The sequence below is a fragment of the Orycteropus afer genome, unplaced genomic scaffold (assembly GCF_000298275.1).
Source record: "Orycteropus afer afer isolate SDZICR_OR568_19922 unplaced genomic scaffold, OryAfe1.0 scaffold00331, whole genome shotgun sequence".
Taxonomy (NCBI): Eukaryota; Metazoa; Chordata; class Mammalia; order Tubulidentata; family Orycteropodidae; genus Orycteropus; species Orycteropus afer.
In genome coordinates this window covers 3,371,308-3,391,228 of record NW_006921918.1, presented here as the reverse complement: position 1 = coordinate 3,391,228, position 19,921 = coordinate 3,371,308, and the positions used below count along the sequence as shown (strand labels likewise).

The window sequence follows — 19,921 nt, the reverse complement described above, 5'->3', positions numbered from 1 at the left end:
GAGACCCGGTCCCTCTCAGGAGGGTAACAAGGGAAAGTATTCAGTGCAGATCAGTGAGTAAGCACCAGACCACCCATGCTTACCTTATATAATTTAGTCATTACAAATATTGCCTATTCTCTTGAATAATTTATTGTCAATAAAGCAAGTTTTGTACTTTTTTCTCTTCTGATCTGGGGAATAAGTTCCTTAAGTGATAATAATTTATCTCAATTAGTATTTGTTGAGTAAGTTAATGACTGCTTTGCTTAATGTTGACATAACCTACATCTTATTTTTATCTCACCAATTTTTTGTTCCTGAATACACATATAACTCATTCACTGCCATCCAATCAATTCCAATTCATAGCCACCCCTTTTGGGTTTCCTAGGCTGTAAATTTTTATGGAAGTTAGGTTGCCCTATCTTCCTTCTGTGGATCAGCTAGCTGGTGGGTGCAAACTGGGTTTGAATCTTTAATCTTCTGATTAGCAGTCAAATGCCTTAGGCACTGCACCACCAGTGAATATACATATAGGGCCTTTTAAAGTTTGGTTTCATCCATGGTTTTGTTTAACTCTGCCTATTTTTTGCCCTGCATCATCTTCACAATTGTTACTATATTCGAGCCCTTGTTGCCTCACAATGTCAATCAATCTAATTGAGGGTCTTCCTCTTTTTTCTCTCCCTTTCCTTTACCAAGCATGTTGTCCTTCTCCAGGGACTGGTCCCTCCTGATAACATGTCTAAGACACATGAGGTGAAGTCACACCATCCTCACTTCTAAGATCATCCTGGCTGCACTTCTTCCAAAAGATTTATTTGTCCTTCTGCCAGTTCATAGCATATTTAATATTCTTCACTAACACCAAAATTTACATTCCTCAATTCTTCTTTGGTCTTCCTTATTTATTGTCCAGCTTTTGTATTTACATTAGACAACTGAAAATAGCATGGTTTCGTCAGGAGCACCTTAGGCATCAATGCGGCATATTTGCTTTTTAGCAGTTTCAAGAGGTCACTTGTTGCAGAATTGCCCGATTCAATATATTATTTAGTTTCTTGACTGCTGCTTCCATGGGCACTGATTGTGAATACAAGCAAAATGAAATCCTGACAACCTCAATCTTTTCTCTGTTTATTCTCATTTTGCTTATTGGCTCAGTTGTGAAGATTTTTGTTTTCTTTATGTTGAAGTGTAATCCATACTGATAGGTGCAGTGTTTAATCTTCATCAATAAGTTCTTCAAGTCCTCTTCACTTTCAGAAAGCAAGGTTGTATCATTTGCATTTTGCAGATGGTAATGAGTCTTCCTTTGACACTGATGCCATGTTATTTTTCCTATAGTCCAGTTTCTTGGATTATTTGGACAATATACATGTGGAATAAATATCCTGAATGATACAACTCTGTATCATTTCCTGATTTACCTTTCCTGATTTTAAACCATGCAGTACCCCTTGTTCTATTCAAATGAATATGTCTCTAGGATTTAACATAAGCACAATTAAAAGTTCTGGAATTCCCATTATTTAAAATGTTATCCATAATTTATTAAGATCCACACAGTGGAATGGCTTTGTATAGTCAATAAAGCACTGGTAAACATCATTCTGCCATTCTGGTTTCCAGCCAAGATCCATCTGATACCAGTAATAATATCTTGGGTTCCAAGTCCTCTCCTGAATCTGGCTGAATTTCTGGGAGTTCTCTATCAATGTACTCCTGCACCTTTTCTATTTTTTAAAATTATCTTCAGCAAAATTTTATTTGTGTATGATATTAATGAAGGAGCTGTGGTTTCACAGTGATTAAAGCATTATGTTACTGTGATAGTAAAGGGTATGTGTCAATTTGGCTGTAGTGTAAATCTAAGTAGCTTATCAGTTACAAAGTAGACATTCCCCATGATAAGATTTGATATAATGTGATCATCTTCATGATCAGATGTGCTATCAGCAGCCAATCATCTGAAAGGGAGTTTCCTTAGGGGTGTGGCCTGCTTCCTATTTCCTGGGAAAATTATTTGGCCTTCTGCTAGATCTTAATCCTGATTTTAGCTCATTGGTTCTTGTATTAAACAAGTGAAATGCCATATTGCCTGCAGATCTTGGATTGCTCTCTTCATAGCCTGTGGGCCAACAGTCTACCATTTACCTTCTGATCTTGGATTCATTATTCTCCAAAGCCAGCAGCTTGCTATACTGCCTAATGTTCTTGTGTTCTGCAGCTACATGAGTCAGGGAAAGCCTCCAGCTTGACTTTTGACCCATGGACTTGAGATTTGCCATCATAGTGCCTAAGGAAGGTATTTGACTGCTAACCAGAAAGCTGGCAGTTTGAGTCCACCAGCCACTCCTCAGAAAGAAGATTGGGCAATCTACTTGTAGTGATAAGCCTCAGAAATCCAAGGTAGGGTCACTATGAGTCGGATCTGAGTCGACAGCACTGAGTGACAACTGTGTTAGCCATTTACTTGAGATAAGTTATTCTCTCTGTCAGACTCACTGGTTTCGTTTCTCTAGAGAACCCAGCTGGAGACAGTTGCTAACCAAAAGGTGAGCAGTTTGAACCCACTATCCCCTCCATGGGAGAAAGATGACGTAGTCTACATTCATAAGGATTTCTAGCATTAGAAACCTATGGACAGTTATACTCTGTCCTATAAGGTCACTATGAGTTGGAATCACCTCAATATCAGTGGGTTTTGTTAATTAGGCAAAGACACCACTAAAGAGAAAACTACAGACCAATATAGATGCAAAAATCTTCAACAAAATCGTCTGCATGTGTTTGCTCTTTTCAGTTGACCTTCCTATTCTTGATTTCTAATTTTATAGCATCATTATCTGAGAAGATGCTGTATTAGATTGGGTTCCCTAGAGACACAAAACCAGTAAAGCTTATGTATAGAGAGAAATAAATTTATCTTAGGAAAATGGCTTACACACTTATAGAAGCTGGCAAGTCCAATGTTCTTGGATCAAACGTCAAGCTGGAAGCTTTTCTTGACTCATGCAGCTGCAGAGGCTGAGGAGCTCCAGGTTGGTAGGCAGTATACTGAATGTTTTGACTGTAACGAATGAAGAATCCAAGATCTCCAGGCTGAATAGTGGACATTTGTAAGCAGGACAACAGAATGCTGATCCACAGAAGAGTGTCTCTTTTCCCAGGATGTCCATAAATATACTGGAAGTAGGCCGCACCCCTAGGGAAACTCCCTTTCAATGGACTGGCTATTCAAAACACATACATCTGATCCAATCATTGGAACAACCCACATCACAGTTGCTTAAACTACACAGAATTGTAGTCCAGCCAAGTTGACACACAGTTCCAACTATCCCAGATGCTTTGCAGTATTTCAATGTTTTTAAATGTGTCGGGCTTGCTTTGTGGCCTATATATAGTATATCCTGGAGAATATTCCAGGTATGCCAGAAAAGAAAGTGTATTGTGCTATTATTGTTTGGTGAAGTGCTTTATAGATGACTGTAAGGTCAAGTTGGTTTATTGTATTGTTCAGTTCTTCTGTATCTTTGTTGAGTTTCTGTCTAGTCATTTAATCTTTTATTGAAAATTGTTTATTATATTGTACAACTATTACTTTGGAGTCATCTATTTTTCTTCTCAATCCTTTCAAAGTCTGATTTATGCATTTTGGGGATTTTTAATTGGGTGTGCAGATATTTATTATGGTTATGTCCTTTTTTTCAATTGATCCTTTAATCATTATATAATGTCCTCTTTTGTCTCCTTTGGTGGTTTTTGTCTAAAATTTATTTTAACAGAAATTAATATTGCTGCTCCTGTTCTTTTTTTATTTCTGTTTGCTTGATATACCTTTTTCCAACTTTTGACTTTTAGTCTACTTTCTCTTTGTGTTTGAGGTGTGTCTCTTACAGACAGCATATTAATGGGTCATATTTTTCTTATCCATTATCCAACACTCCATCTCTTGAGTGGTGCATTTAATCTATTTAAATTCAGTATAATTATCAACAAGTATGAATTTATTGCTGTCATTTTGTTATACAATTTTTTGTGTGTGGTGTTGCTAATTTCTTTGTTCCATATAATTTTCTGTGCTGAGCTCATTTTACCCATGAAGTTTGTCATTGTTTCCTTTGTTGCTATTATCTTAGTATTTGCTAAATATTTGTGCCTCTCCTCTTTTTTATTCTATGTTAAGGTTTATTATTTTTCATTGAGGTTACCCTGTGATTTATTATTTTTTTTCTCTCAAGTTTAGAACAGTCTTCCCTATACTGCAGTTTTCTTGATTTCCTCTGTGTTTGGAAGTTCAGTACCTACTCTATTTATTCCCTCTTTTGGGTGTGTAGTTGTCCTCACTTACAAATTAATGGCTCTGGTTCCCTGTTTACAGTCTTGTATGCTTATTGTACTTTGGATGCCTCTATAACTAACTTGGTTTCTGGGTTATGTCATCATGTGTGTTAATCATCAGTTGTTATCTGCTTTTGCTGTTTCTTGGTCTGAAGGAATCCCTTAGTATCGCTTGTCAGGTTGGTCTGATTTTAAGAAGTTCTCTTAATTTCTGTTTACCTAGAAATGTCCCAATTTCACCATCATATTTGAAGAAAATTATTCTTGGTATATAATTACTGATTTGCAATATTTTTCTTTCAGGGTTTTATAAATATCTTCCCATTGTCTGCTTGCCTGCCTGGTTTCTGCTGAGCTCAGTCTTACTGGTTGTACTTTGTAAGTTAACTTTTGATTTTTCCCATGTTGTTTTCAGGATTCTTTGTTTGTCTTTGGTTTTGCTGAGCTTGGTTGTGCTATGTATTGGAGATTTTCTTTTGGAGTCTATCTTGTTTGGTGTTCATTGAACACTTTGAATGGAAACCTTCTCATCTTTCATCATATTAGGGAAATTCTCTTTCAATGATTCTTTGACAATATTCTCTGTGGTTTTATTTGTCTCTACTTAATCTAGAATTCCTACCACATGTATACTTTTCCTCTTGATAGTATTCTATATGAATCTTATGAATCTTAGACTTTCTTTCTTTCTGTTATTTTTCCAATCTTTTTTTCTGAAATTAATTTCTTTAACAAAAATTAATATTGCTGTTGATGTATTTGTCTTCAATCTCACTAATTAATTCCATTCCTTCCATTAATTCAATTCTAATCTTTTGCCCATTCAATGTATTATCTATTTCTGAAATCTTAGTACTAATCTTTTGGATTTCTATTTGTTGTGTTTGTATTGTTTCTAATATTTTGTTTATTTTGTAAGTTTGTTCTTGTATTATTTTCTTAAATTTTTCTAAAGTTTTGTCTGTGTTTTCCTTAATTTGCCCAGTGTTTTCCTTGATCTGACTCTCAATACATTGAAGGTGTTTAAATATATATATATATATTTAATACCTCATAAGGTAGTTGCAATTCCTCTACTTGTTCAAGGTTTTGTGGGTCTATATATTGGTCCCTTGTTGTACTACTTTATCTTGCTTGTTTGTGTGGACTAGTGTGGTCTGTTGTATCTGAAACATTATGATGTCATTGTGTTGTTGTTTTTAGGTGCCAGAGAGTCGTTTCTGACTCATAATTACCCCATGCACAGCAGAACAAAACATCACCCAATCCTGCACCAGCTCCATGATCCTTGATATACTTGAACCCATTGTTGCAGCCACCATGTCAATCCATCTTGTTGAAGGTCATTTCCTCTTTCGTCAGCCCTCCACATTACCAAGCATGACATCTCCAGGGAATGGTCCCTTCTGACAACATGATCAAAGAAGGTGAGATGAACTCTGGCCATTCTCATTTCTAAGGACCATTTCAGCTGCACTTCTTCCAGGACAGATCTGTTAGTTCTTTTAGCAGTCCATGGTACTTTCTGCATTCTTCACCAGCACCACAACTCAAAAGTATCAACCTTTCTTAAGTTTTACTTATTCTTTGTTCAGCTCTCACATGCATATGAGGCAATTGGAAATATCATGGCTTATGTTAGGCACACCTTAATCCTCAAGGAGACATCCTTGATCCTCAGCACTTGAAAGAGTTGCCCCCCGGTTGACCTGCCCAGAGCTACACATTGTCTAATGTCCTGACTGCTGCTTCCATTGACCTCGAGTGTAGAACCAAGCAACGTGAATTCTTTGACAACCTCAGTCTTTTCTCCATTTATCGTGATGCTGCTTATTGGTCCAGTTGTGAGGATTTTTGTCTTCTTTATATTGAGATGCAATCCATACTGCAGACTGTGTTCCTCAATCTTCATCAGTAAGTGCCTCAAGTCATCCTCATTTTCAGCAAGCAAAGTTGTATCATCAGCATATATCAGGTTGTTAATGCTTCTTCCTCCGATCCTGATGCCACATTTTTCTTCATATAGTCCAGCTTCTTGGATTATTTGCTGAGCATATAGACTGAATAGGTATGGGGAAAGGAAACAATCCTGATGCACTCCCTTCCTGATTTTAAACCATGTAGTGTCCCCTTGTTCTGTTTGTATGACAGTCTCCTGGTCAAGGTACAGGTTCCTCATGAGTACAATCAAGTGTTTGGGAATTCCCATTCTTCTTAATGTTATCCATAATTTGTAATGATCCACACAATGTCTTTTCATAGTCAATAAAACACAAGAAAACATCTTTCTGGTATTCCTTGCCTTGAGCCAAGATCCATCTGACAGCAGCTATGATATCTCTTGTTCCATGTCTTCTTCTGAATCCAGCTTGCACATCTGGAAGTTCTCTTTCAATATACTGCTGCAAACGTTTTGCATTATCTTCAGTAAGATCTTACTTGCATGCATTATTAAGGATATTGTTTGATAATTTCCCCATTCTGTGGGATAACCTTTCTTTAGAATGGGTACAAATATGGATCTCTTCCAGTCAGTTGTCCAGGTAGCTGTCTTCCAAATCTCTTGGTATAACTGAGTGAGTGCTTCCAGTGGGGCATCCATTTGTTGAAATATCTCAATGGGTATTCCATCAAGTCCTGGAGCCTTGTTCTTTGTCAATTCCTTTATTGCAGCTTTGACTTCCTCCCTCAATACCATTGGTTCTTGATCATATGCCACCTCCTGAAATGGATGAAGATCGACCACTCCTTTTTGGTACAGTAACTCTGTGTTTTCCTTCCATCTTCTTTTGATGTTTCCTGCATCATTCAATATTTTGCCCATAGAATCTTTCAATATTGCAACTTGAGTCTTAATTTTTTTCCTCAATTCTTTCAAGAACATGACAAGCATGTTCTTCCCCTCTGGTTTTCCAACTCCAGGTCTTTGTACTTTTCAATATAGTAATTGGCTTTGTCTTCTGTAGCTGCTTTTTGAAATCTTTGGTTCAGCTCTTTGATCTTTTCATTTCTTTCATTTGCTTTACCTACTCTCTTCTCAAGGGCCAGTTTCAGAGTCTCTTCTGTCATCCATTTTGGTATTCTCTTCTTTTCTCATCTTTTTAGGGACCTCTTGATTTCTTCATGGATGATGTTCTTGATGTTATCCCACAATTCTTCTGTGTTTTGGTCACTGGTGTTCAATGCATCAAATCTGTTCCTTAGATGGTCTCTAAATGCAGGAGGGGTATATTCTAGATCATATTTTGGCTCTATTGGACTTGTTTTAATTGTCTTTCACTTCATATTGAACTTGCTTCTGGCCTGGTTTTGGCTGAAGATATCAAAATTTTCCATCACCTCTTACCACAGATGTAGTCAATCAGATTCCTGTGTGTTCCATCTGGTGAAGTCCACGTATACAGCTGCTGTTTGTGCTGTTGAAAAAAGGTATTTGCAATGAATAAGTTGTTGGTCTTGCAAAATTCTACCATGTGAGTTCCAGCACTATTTCTGTCACCAAGGCCAAATATTCCAACTACTGGTAATTCTATTTGTTTCCAAGTTTTGCATTCCAGTCACCAATGATAATTAACACTTCCTGATTGCATGTTGGGTCAATTTCAGACTGCAGAAGTTGATTAAAAAAATTTCAATTTCCTCATCTTTGGCTTTGGTGGTTGGTGCATAAATTTGAATAAGAGTTGTATTAATGAGTCTTCCTTGTAGGCGTATGGTTATTATCGTATCACTGGTAGCATTGTACTTTCAGGGGAGATCTCAAAACATCCTTTGTGATGATGAATGGCATGCCATTCCTCTTTAAACTGTCATTCCCGGCGTAATAGATCATATGGTTGTCTGATTCAAAATGACTAAAATCAGTCCATTTCATCTCATTAATGCCTAGGATATCAATTGTTATGTGTTCCATTTCATTTTTGACAACTTCTAATTTTTCTAGGTTCATACTCCGTACATTCCATGCTCCAATGACTAATGGATGTTTGCAGCTCTTTCTCCTCAATTTGACTGGTGCCACATCAGCAAATGGAGGTGTCAGAAGCTTTACCTTATCCATATGAGTAAGGCTGGTTTTACTCTGATGATGCAGCTCTTTCCCAGTCCTATTTTAAGCGCCTTCTAACCTAAGCGACTCATCCTCCTCCTCTGTATTAGACAATGTTTCCAGACTAGTCATAAAGTTGGGCAGTAATGTATCAGACAGTATTTCTTTGCCATTCATAAGGTTTTCCCTTGCCAATTCTTTGAGAAGTGGATGGCCTCTTCCTTCTTCCATGACTATCTCAGTTTGCAAGCCTTCCTGATACCTGTGCACCATGTGCACCCCATGGGGTTTGAAACACCAGTGGCACAGCCTCAAGACTCATAGCACCATGTTACCACAGTTGGACAAACCGACAGACAAATTCGTCTCCCTTAGCTGTTGCAAACATCTCCAATCACCCTTACCAGAATCCTTGTGTCTGACTCCTAGCTTTGTCCCAGTCCCCCTGGGCTTTCCTCTCCTTTCTCCCATTTCCCCACCATGCCCCTTGTGGAACATGGCCTGGGTTCTCTCTCCTCACCAGGTGATGATGTCACTGTATTTATATCTAATTGGTGAGTGTGTATTGGTATGATTTGCCCAGGTTTTTTCTTTATTTTGTAATGACATATCTGAGTGAGCAGGTCTACTGTGCTCCTCTGTTTCCTAGTTGGCAACACTTAGGTAGCTGTCCTCCTGGTTGATGACTAGAAAGAAAAAATAGCAAATAATCAGACAAAGAGAGATGTGGCAGATCAGCAGAGCCTATTCTTAGTTTGATACCTGGATTAGAATGTCACTTGTAAATATCAAATTGGCCATGCCATCAGGAGAGCCAACAGTTAGTATCTCTCTTTGTCTCCTTATTCACTATTTCCATTCATATTCTTCTAGTAGGAGTTGTGGTGGTGCAGTGCCTAAGATATTTGAATATTAACCAGAATGTTGGTGGTTCGAATCCACCAACCACTCCTGGGAGAAAAATTGGACATATTTTCATTCAGTTTGTTCTGGTAAATGGTATTTAATCCACTTTTTTACTCTTCCCTTCAAAATTCAGATTTCCAGGATTATCTTCTGTCTTTATTTTCATTGATTTCTTGTTTCCTTGTTGCAGAGAATCTGTGTAGCTTGTCTTCCTGTTCTGCCATATTACCAGAAGTCTACCACCCCTCCCATCTTTGTTTGATGCTTCCTGAATTGTTCATTACTTTGTCCACAGAATCTTTCAATATTGCAGTTCAAGGCTTGAATGTTTTCTTCAGTTCTTTCAAATGGAAAATGCTGAATGTGTCTTTGGTTTTCTAACACTGGGTCTTTGCACATTTCATTACAATACTTTGTTTTCTCCAGTTATCCTTTGAGATCTTCTGTTTAGCTCTTTTGCTACATCATTTCTTCCACTCTCTTTAGCTACTCTATGTTCAAGAGTCACTTAGAGTCTCTTCCTACATTATTTTGGTCTTTTCTTTCTTTCTTGTCTTTTTAATGATTTTTTGTTTTCTTCATGCATGATATTCTTGATATTATCTCACATGAGTCTGGTCTTCAGTCATTAGTGTTCAATGAATCAAATTTATTACCAAAATGATCGTTAAATTCATGTTCAGTGTACTCAAGTTTGTGCTTTTGGCTTTAATTTTCTTCAACCTCAGCTTGAACTTGCGTTTAATCAATTGGTGGTCTGTTCTGCAATTGAGCCTTGCCATGTTCTGACTGATAATATCGTGTTTCTCCATCTTATTTTTCCACAAATGTGGTCAAATTTGATAACTGTGTATTCCATCCAGTTAGGTTTATCTGCATAGTTGTGTTTATGTAGAAAAAAAAGATATTTGCAATGAGTAAGATGTTGGTCTTGCAAAATTCTATCATGAGACTGCCAGCATACTTTCTATCACTAAAGCCATGTTTTCCATTTACCTTCTTTTTTCTTTCCAATTTTCACATTCCAATTAACAGTAATTATCAATTTCCCTTAATTGCATATTTGATCAATTTCAGACTGCAGCAGTTGGTAAAAAACTTCAATTTCTTCATCTTTAGATTAGATATTGGGGCATAAAGTTGAACAATAGTTACAATAATTCGGTTTCTTCACAGGCTTATGGATATTATCATATCACTGAAAGCCTTGTACTTCAGGATAGATCTTGAAAGTATCTTTTTGCTGATGAATCTTACGCTATTCTTTTTAAATTTCCCATTTGCAGCGTAGTAGACCATACAATTGTCTGATTAAAAATGGCCAATTTTAGTTCACTAATGCCTAAGATATTGACCTTTATGCATTCTGTTTCATTTTTGACAACTAAAAATTTTCTTAGATTCATACTTCATACATATCATATTCTGATTATTAATGAATGTTTGCAATTATTTCTTCTCATTTTCTGTTGTGCACCATCAGCCGATGAAGGTCTTGAAAGCTTTATTCTATCCAAATCAATGAAGTCAAATCTACTTTGAGGAGTCAGCCCTTCACTAGCCATATTTTGAGTACCTTCCAACCTGAGGGCTTCAGCTTCTGGCAGTGTATGTGACAATGTTAGGAGGGTTCACTGATAGTGTTAACAGGAAGAGAGACAGGGTACTGAAGGTATGAAAACTACTTGCAGTCTAGGACTATAGAAAGAATGGCAGAAGAACCAATTCAAGAGCTGCTTCTGGGACCTATGAAAAGTAATAAAATTTTGAACCTGGGAATTCTTAATCCCATAGATGGGGAAAGAAGGCCTGAGAATCTGAATATTTGATTTGATATTTTTAAAGAAACTGTATGCTGTGCAAAGGTATGGTGGCACAAGTTGATGAAGTTTCTATGCTTTTGGTTAGAAATTTAATAGTTAGTTAGAAATACTGTACATAATTTCTTTATTCATTAATACATTCCCTCCAACAAATATTTACTGAGGCCTGAGTCAGACAAAGGCAAATAGGGACACTGCTCTCATGGGGTGTATATTCTAACAGAAGAACAAAAATATAAATAAACAAATAATGCCAGCTAGATATAGGTGTTATTAAACAGTCCAAGCTGAAAGATGTGGATGGCTGTATTCATAAGAATTTCACTGGCAATTTTTGTTTTCAGTAAGTGATGTTCAGGTCCTTCTTCTTAGTCGGTCTTCATCTGGAAGCTCTGCTGAAACCTGTCCATCTCGGGTGACCTTGCTGATTTTTGAAACACCAGTGGCATAGCTTTCAGCAATATAGCAATACATAAGCCCCCATAGTTCAGCAAAGTGACAGATGAATGCTGGATTATTATTATTATTACTATATTATTGTAGTAATGATATGTTAGTGTATCAGAAAATGTTTCTTTAATGTGTTGTATGCATACAAATGCACACTACATACTATATACTAAGACAAATATTTGACTAACTGATATTAGATACAAAGTATACCTAATGACCTTATGTACAAATTTGACTTAAAGACAGATATTGGAACAAAACCCATTAATCTATAATCTGTTAATAGTGGTAGCAGAAAATTCAATACATTCTAATTTATAAAAATTAAAAAAATAAAATTCAATCTGTTTCTGTGGAATATTTTGAACAATAAATATACAAGCCTAAGTAGTACTTTCTAAAATGGTGTGCCTTAAAATATGACACTTCATTTATTTTGTTATAGTTTTTGCCTTCAATATAAAATATTAATGTAACAGTAGCTACTGCTGTTATTTAGTTATAACAGAAGGTAATCTATCCTATATCTTTTATAACATGCAACTAATTTAAAAATTAGTGCAGAAAGAAAAATAAAACATTTTAATCCTTGTATGTGTTAGCTGTTCACCACAGCTAAGAACTGAAGGAGTTTTGTTTTTTTTTTTAAAGAAAATCCACTATCCACACTTATTTTCCAAAATAAATACATTTTCAATATGTACAGATACACCTTCTCCCTGTTAAACAGGTTATATACATGTACCATAGATTCAAAGTAATATAATTAATGTCAAATAAATAACTTCATTGTGTTAGATATTATAAGAGCATATAATAAAATGAAATAGTTGCTTTTTCTTTAATCATATAAGAAGAATAAAAATAAGAACACCTTTAGAACTAATTTGAAATTTCCTTTTCACAGTTCTTCTCTTCTGAAGAGAATATCATTGGTTAGTAATTCTCTCTAGTTTTATCTGTGATAGATCTATATCCAGAGCTTGTAGCATAGATTTATAGTAGCCTGTCAATTTGAAACACTGCACTTCTATTTCCATGGTCATCACCTTTTAAAACTCAATAGGTTTTCAGTTTTATTGGCCTCACTTGCTTCTTAGGTCATATGAATCTATAGAACATCTAGGCTGTTTCTGAATGTGTATGAAAAAAATATTGAGATTTTAAGTTTATCAGAAACTGGTTTTGTCATACGTTCTCAATTATTTTGTGGGGAAAATGACTTCATGTTGATAGAATATATGGAGGATTCAGTTTTACTAATTATATATATGCATATCCTCATTATTATAGAGATACACACATTCATATGCACACATATACTTTTTTCTTCATTTCTAAAAGTTTTAGGTAGGAGCGTATTTAAATTTCTTTTTATTTTCTGAAAATAACACAATATCATCTTTAACTTTGTAGAACCTCCAAATAATATCTTTTGGTTCTTTACAGGTAATTTATTAACAATTTTCTAGATAAATTCTCATTAGTAATAATTTACCTCTAAGGTAATAGATGTTAACTTTGAAAAGCTAAACAATCAATCACCAAATATTTTAAAACATTGTATGATGTTTTATTAATATTTTATTTTTTTCTTTGTCAACTTCAAATAAAAATATCAGAATGCATACTGAAATATACTTCTTATAAACCCAATCTTTAAGACCAAGGTCAACTTAATTCAAATTGTGGAGTTTAGATATCTCATTCTTGTTGTTGTTGTTGTTGTTGTTTGCCGTCAAGTCGGCCCCGACTCATAGCGACCCCTCCTTGGGTTTCCGAGGCAGTATCACTATGGAAGTAGGATTGCCCAACCTTCCTTCCGAGGAGTGGCTGGTGGGTTTGAACCTCCAGCCTTCTGGTTAGAGTCAAGTGCCTTAGCCACTATGCTGCCAGAGCTCCTATCTCATTCTTATATGATGTTAGAAAAGACTTCCAGTTTCCCTAAATTCATACTGAGATGTTTCAATGAACAGATGTAGTGCTGGAGGTGTTTACTCGTTTATACTAAGAAATATTGAAGACAGCTACCTGGCCAACTGACTGGAAAAGATTGATATTTGTGAACATTCTAAAGGAAGGTGATCTGACAACATGAGCAAATTATCAATATCATTAATATTATATGTAAGTAAAATTTGAGGAGCGGCCTCCTCAAAGTAGAGTTGACCTTAATGACTTGGATGGAGTAAAGCTTTTGGCACCTGCATTTGCTGATAGGGCACTACTCAAAATGGGAAGAAAGAGCTGCAAGCATCCACTAATAATCAGAATGTGGAATGTGTAAGACATGAATTTAGGAAAACTGGAAGCTGACAAAAAAGAAATGGAACACATGAAGATTGATATCATAAGCATTGGTGAGTTGAAATGGACTGGTTTTGGCATTTTGAATCTGACAATCATGGTCTACTATGCTAGGAATGCAAAATTGAAGAGGAATGGGGTCATTTATCATCAGAAGGAATATTTCAAGATCTATCTTGAAGTATAATGCTGTCAGTGACAGGATAATATCTATACACCTAGATGGAGCTCTGGTGGCATAGTGCCTAGGCTGCTAACCAGAGGGTTGGTGGTTCAATAAAATGATGAATGATGCAGGAAACATCAAAAGAAGATGGAAGGACTACAGAGTAACTGGACCAAAAATAATTGGTCAGTGTTCAGATATTTCAGGAGGTAGTACATGATCAAATGCCAATGGTATTGAAGGAAAAAGTCCAAGTACACTGAAAGAATTGACAAAAACAAGGCTCCAGGAATAGATGGAATATTCATTGTGATGTTTCAACAAACACACTAAGAAATTTGGAAGTCAGTGGCCAATTGACTGAAAAACATCAATATTTGTGATCATTCCAAAAAAAGTTATCCAACAGATTGTGGAATTTATTAAGCAATATCATTAATATCACATGCAAGCAAAATTTTTCTAAAGATAATTCAAAAACAGTTGTAGCAGTATATTGACAGGCAACTTCTGGAAATTCAAGCTGGGTTCAGAAGAGGACATGGAATGAGAGATACCTTGCCTGAAAGCAAAGAATCCCAGAAACACGCTTACCTGTATTTTATTGACTATGCAAAGGCATTTCACTTTGTGGATAATAATAAATTATGGATAACATTGTGAAGAATGGGAACTCTTGAACACTTAATTGTGCCATGAGGAATCTTGGACCAGGAGGCTGTTGTTTGAACAGAACAGGGGATGCATAGCTTAAAGTCAGCAAGGTTGTATATAAGCATTGTAAACTTTCACCATAGTTATTCAAACTATGCTGAACAAATAATCCATGAAAGGAATATGATATCAGAATTAGAGAAAGACTCATTAGCAACCTGTGATATGCAGATGATACAACCTTGTTTGCTGAAAGTGAAGATTACTTGAAACACTTACTGATGAAGATTAAAGACTTCACTCTTCAGTATGAATTACACCTCAACCTAAAGAAAACAAAAATTCTCACAACTGGACCAATAGGCAACATCATGATAAATAGAGAGGATAGTGAACTTGTCTGGGATTTCTTTTTACTTTTTTCATCAACCAACATCCATGGAAGCAGCAATCAAGAAATCAAAGTCATGTCGCTCTGGGCAAATATGCTGCAAAATGTCTCTTTAAAGTGTTAAGAAACAAAAATGTAATTTTGGCACTACATTATGCCTACCCCAGGCCATGGTATTTTCAGTAGCCTCATATGCATGTGAAAGCTGGACAATGAATAAGAAAGACCAAAGAAGATGCCTTTGAACTGTGGTGTTGGCAAGGAATACTGAACATATCTTCGACTGCCAGAAGAAGGAACAAGTGTATCCTAGAAGAGATAGAGCAGAAATGTTCCTTGGAAGCATGAATGGCCAGACTTCTTCTCCCCTACTTTGGTTATGTTGTCAGAAGGGACTATTTGCTGAAAAAGGATATCATGATTGGTAAAATAGAGGGTCAGTGAAAAACAGGAAGACCCTAACCAAGATGGAGTGACACAGTAGCGACAACAGTTGATTCAAATATAACAAGGATTGTGAGGATGATTCAGGACTGGGCAGTGCTTCGTTCTATTATACAAAGAGTGGCTATTAGTCAGAGCAGACTCAACAGTACCCCAAAACAACAAGAAGAACATACCATATGCAAAAGCACTTAAAAAATTCCCTTCTTACCTTTTTAGTTTTTTTTTTTAATTTTAAATAAAGAGTATAATTTATATGTGTATAAATGAGAGATACTGATATAATAGAATTAAATGTTGAAGGTCGTCCCATGACCTTTTTTCATTTTTAAAGTTTCATATGCTTATATTGCATTTCTATTTGCAATTTTATGAATAAGAATTTTACATGGTTTGTGAGCATCATATCAAAAATTCTTCTGAGAAGAATAAAAGTCTTGTTAGATTTAGCACATCAATTTAATAGATTGAGGATCTCATTTTTAGATAGTATGTCAGTCAAGTCACACAACAGTGTTAATGAAAGTGGGATATAAAACATCAATAAAAACAACAAAAATATCTTAGAATTCAAAGAAAAAGTTGCAGATTTTTATGTTTGAAGATGTAGTGTTACCAATTTTTTTGCCAGTAGTCAGTTATACATAGATCATCTGTGAAGACTTTACACCCTAAGGTGATCCACAACATGCTATCCTCTCTCCATGAGAGCTGGTGGAACCTCAGACTTGCTTCTAACTGAATATGGAAAAGGTGATTAGATTTTATTCCCATGGATTACATTTCCTAGTATGAGTTTAGTAGATTGGTGTTAGATTTTCTTGCTTGTCTTGAAGAAGCAAACAGCTATGTTGTGAATCATCTGTTAAGGTGATCATGTGACAGAAACTGCTGTCAATCTCTGGGATATGAAGGTGGTCCCCAGTTTAGAGCCTATAAGAAACTTGGGTGGTCAGTCATACAAGCACAAGGAAAGAAACACTGCAAGCAACATGAATAAACTTGGAAGAAGATTCTTCTTCAGTTCAGCCCCCAGGTGGAATTAGAGAGCCTATCCCATACCTTGATTGCAGCTTTGTGATAACATAAGGAGAGGACTCAGCTAGATGTTGCTGGACTTTGACCTATGAAACTAAGTTGATAAATGTGGGTAATTTTAAGCCATTAAACTTGTGGTAATATGTTATGCAACAATAAACACAAAGATGTACTTGGGAACCAATAGGCTCTAAGATAACCAAACTAACTTCCATTGAGCTGATTCCGAATCATAGCAACCTCCCTTTGGGTTTCAAATGTTATAGATCTTTACAAAAGCAATCTGCCTTATCTTTCTTCCATGGAGCAGCTGGAGAGTACGAACCACACACCTTTAGGTTAGTAGCCAAATGACTTAACCACTGTACCACCTCAGCTTGTTACTGATAGCCTATTCATATTAATTATTGAAACCACTCTTTATTCTCAGTTTTAATTATTTCACTCTGATTATAATTTTAAGGTTTCTAGATATTTCCTTGTAATATGTCATCCCATTCAATTCTACAATTTTGTCAAAATCTACAATCCATTGTTTCCATTTCTTTTCACCATTCTTCAACACCTTTGTATTCTCAGTTTTCTCACTTTAATTAGATGGTTAATAAATTACCCACACCATAGAATTAACCAGAACAAAAACAAAGGAAAACAAAATAAAATAAGCTATAGTTATTTTTCACTCTACAGTAGCTCATACATTTCAAATTCAATCCATCAGCAAATCTTTTGGGGTCGGTCTACCTTTGAAATATATTCAGATGCAGTAAAAATTGCTCTTAATATCTGTGGCTCTATGTCTTAAGTCTGATTAAATGTCATTACAATATGACTTCTTTGTGAAGTTTGCTTACATAGCTAGCTGACACCAAACTCTTTTCTTTTTACACAGGACTCAGCTGAAGTTACAAAATATTGTTTCTATTTCTGATCATTACTCTCCATGTGACTGAATGTGTAGAGGCTAAATAGTAAGAGTAAGGATTGAAAAACCAACAGACTTTTTGTGGCATTGCAGAGGTGATTGACTGCTTCGTCATGAAGTGGAACATCTTCTTCCCAGGGTCACTGGCTTCCAGAAACTCATTGAAGTAGACAATGAATGCAAGCTTTGTATCTTTTACGAGAAGCGAATGACCACAGAAGTTGCTGCTAATTCTCTTGGTGATAAGTGGAAGGGTTATGTTGTCCAAATCAGTAGTGGGAACAACAATCAGGGTTTTCCCATGAAGCAGAATGTCTTGACCCATGGCTATGTCCACCTGCTACTGAGTAAGGGACATTCCTGTTACAGACTGGGGAGAACTGGAGAGAGAAAGCACAAACCTACACAGGATGGCATTGTGGATGCTCATTTGAGTGTTCTCAACTTGGTTATTACCAAAAAAAAAGGGGGGGGAGGATGTTCCAGAATTAACTGATACTACTGTGCCTTGTTGCCTGTGGCCTAACAGAGCTAGTAGAATCTGCAACATTTTCAATCTTTCTAAAGGAGATGATGTCCACCAGTACGTTGTGAGAAAGCCCCTAAACAAAGAAGGCAAGAAACACAGCACCAGAGAGCTGAAATTCAGCGTTTTGTTACTCCATGTGCCTTGCAACAGAAACATAGGTGTATTGCTCTGAAGGAACAACAGACTAAGAAAAATAAGGAGGAAGCTACAGAAAATGCCAAGTTTTTGGCTAAGAGAAGGATGCCATAGAAAAACACCAGGAACAGATTGCCAAAAAATGAAGGCTGGGGGACTTCTGGTAAGACGGCAAAACAGGGAGAAAGACTACACAGACCCTATTCATGAAAGAAAAGGGGAACCAATTAACACAGACACAGGAGATAATCCTGCACCCCTGAGCCTTGAAGGGAAAGATATAGAAGTGGATTAAACCCCAACTAGCAGAAGAATTTGCATGAAAATACCAAAAAAGGAGACATATGGAGCTGCAGTCTGGCAGCGATCCTGAGCAAGCCTCACTGCATGACACAGACAGCTTGGAGAGTGCTGAGTGGTGGTAGGACCTAAGAATTCACCTAAACATCAGCCCTGCTAGCCAGGGACAGCACAGAGGACTGCTCTGGTGGCTGGGGAATAAATGGAGAAGGTGAAGAGAAAGGCGGGCTAAGCTGTGGACTTCTGCCTGTCTGGAGGGCACCACCATTTTGAACTTTTACAAGTGGCTTGACCACTTTGGATATTTAAAGAGACAGCACTCTCCCAGATTCCAGGGGTTTAAGAACAGGTTCTGATTGCCAGTAACTCCAGGGACACTCTGGACCTGCATGACTGAAAAGGTGTGACATTCCCCTTGTTACTATAATAACCCACACCACTTGGTGAATGGAGGTGTGGCCATCCCCCACTCCCACCCACCCTCTGAGCCCATAGGAACTCAATCACAGTCTGTGTGCTCAGGAAGAGCTTGGGTGCCCTGCCCTACCCTCCCCAGATTTTTTTTTTCCTTTTCTTTCTTTTTTCTGGTTTTTAGTTTGCTTCATTTTGTCTGTTTTAATACTATTATTATTAGTAGTAAATTTGTCCTTTTTACTATTGTTCTTTTTTCTTGCCTTCCCAGGTCCTAGTTTTCAGCTTTTTTTCTTTTCCCTGTACATGGTTGCATTTTTTTTTTCTCATGTTTAACTATGTTCCTTGTTTTTCTTTTTGCATTTTTCCATTTTTTTTCTTCATTATTCTCCTTCTCTACCTTTTTTTCTCTTATGGTCCTATACACAGATATTGCAGGTTGTTTTGTTTTTATCTTCTTCTTTTTCATTTTTTTGGTTACTGTTGCTGTGTGATTACATGGTGTATATTTTGTCCATGTGCTTTTACTTTTTTGATGGTTATTCAGTTGTACTTTTTGTTGAATTGATTGGGAGACAGCAACAATCCCCATAAGACACAACTATACCCACAACTTCTGCAAATTCACTTACTGATCGAGAGCCACCATCTCCTTCTCCATCAACAGGCAATGATAAAAAAAAAAAAAAAAAAAAAACACCAAGAAGAGCATGAATCACCGTTGGCTGCTCAGGAACTCAGAGCATTGGAACTCTCTAATAAGGATTTCAAAAAATGATATTTAGGTTATCTTCAAAGGATTGAGAGACAGACCAAAGAAAACACATAAAACCCTAGAAGAATTTTGGAAGAAAATATAAGAACAAAATTACAAAATAAATGAAAAATTAGAAATGATCTAAATCAACAGATAGAAATGCAGAAGATTAACACTAAATTGTCAGAAATAGATAACACATTGGGAGGGCAAAGGAGCAGAATTGATGTAATGGAAGACAGAATTAATGAGATTGAAGACAAATATCTGAATACATCTTTGGAAAGGGATCAATCAGAAAAAAA

At 36.4% G+C, this 19,921-nt stretch overlaps 1 pseudogene; it reads left to right on the top strand.

Annotated features, from left to right (window-relative positions):
- The first annotated feature begins 8,857 nt into the window (after positions 1 to 8,857).
- On the top strand, positions 8,858 to 18,315 carry LOC103206848 (annotated as a pseudogene).
- The last annotated feature ends 1,606 nt before the right edge of the window (positions 18,316 to 19,921 follow it).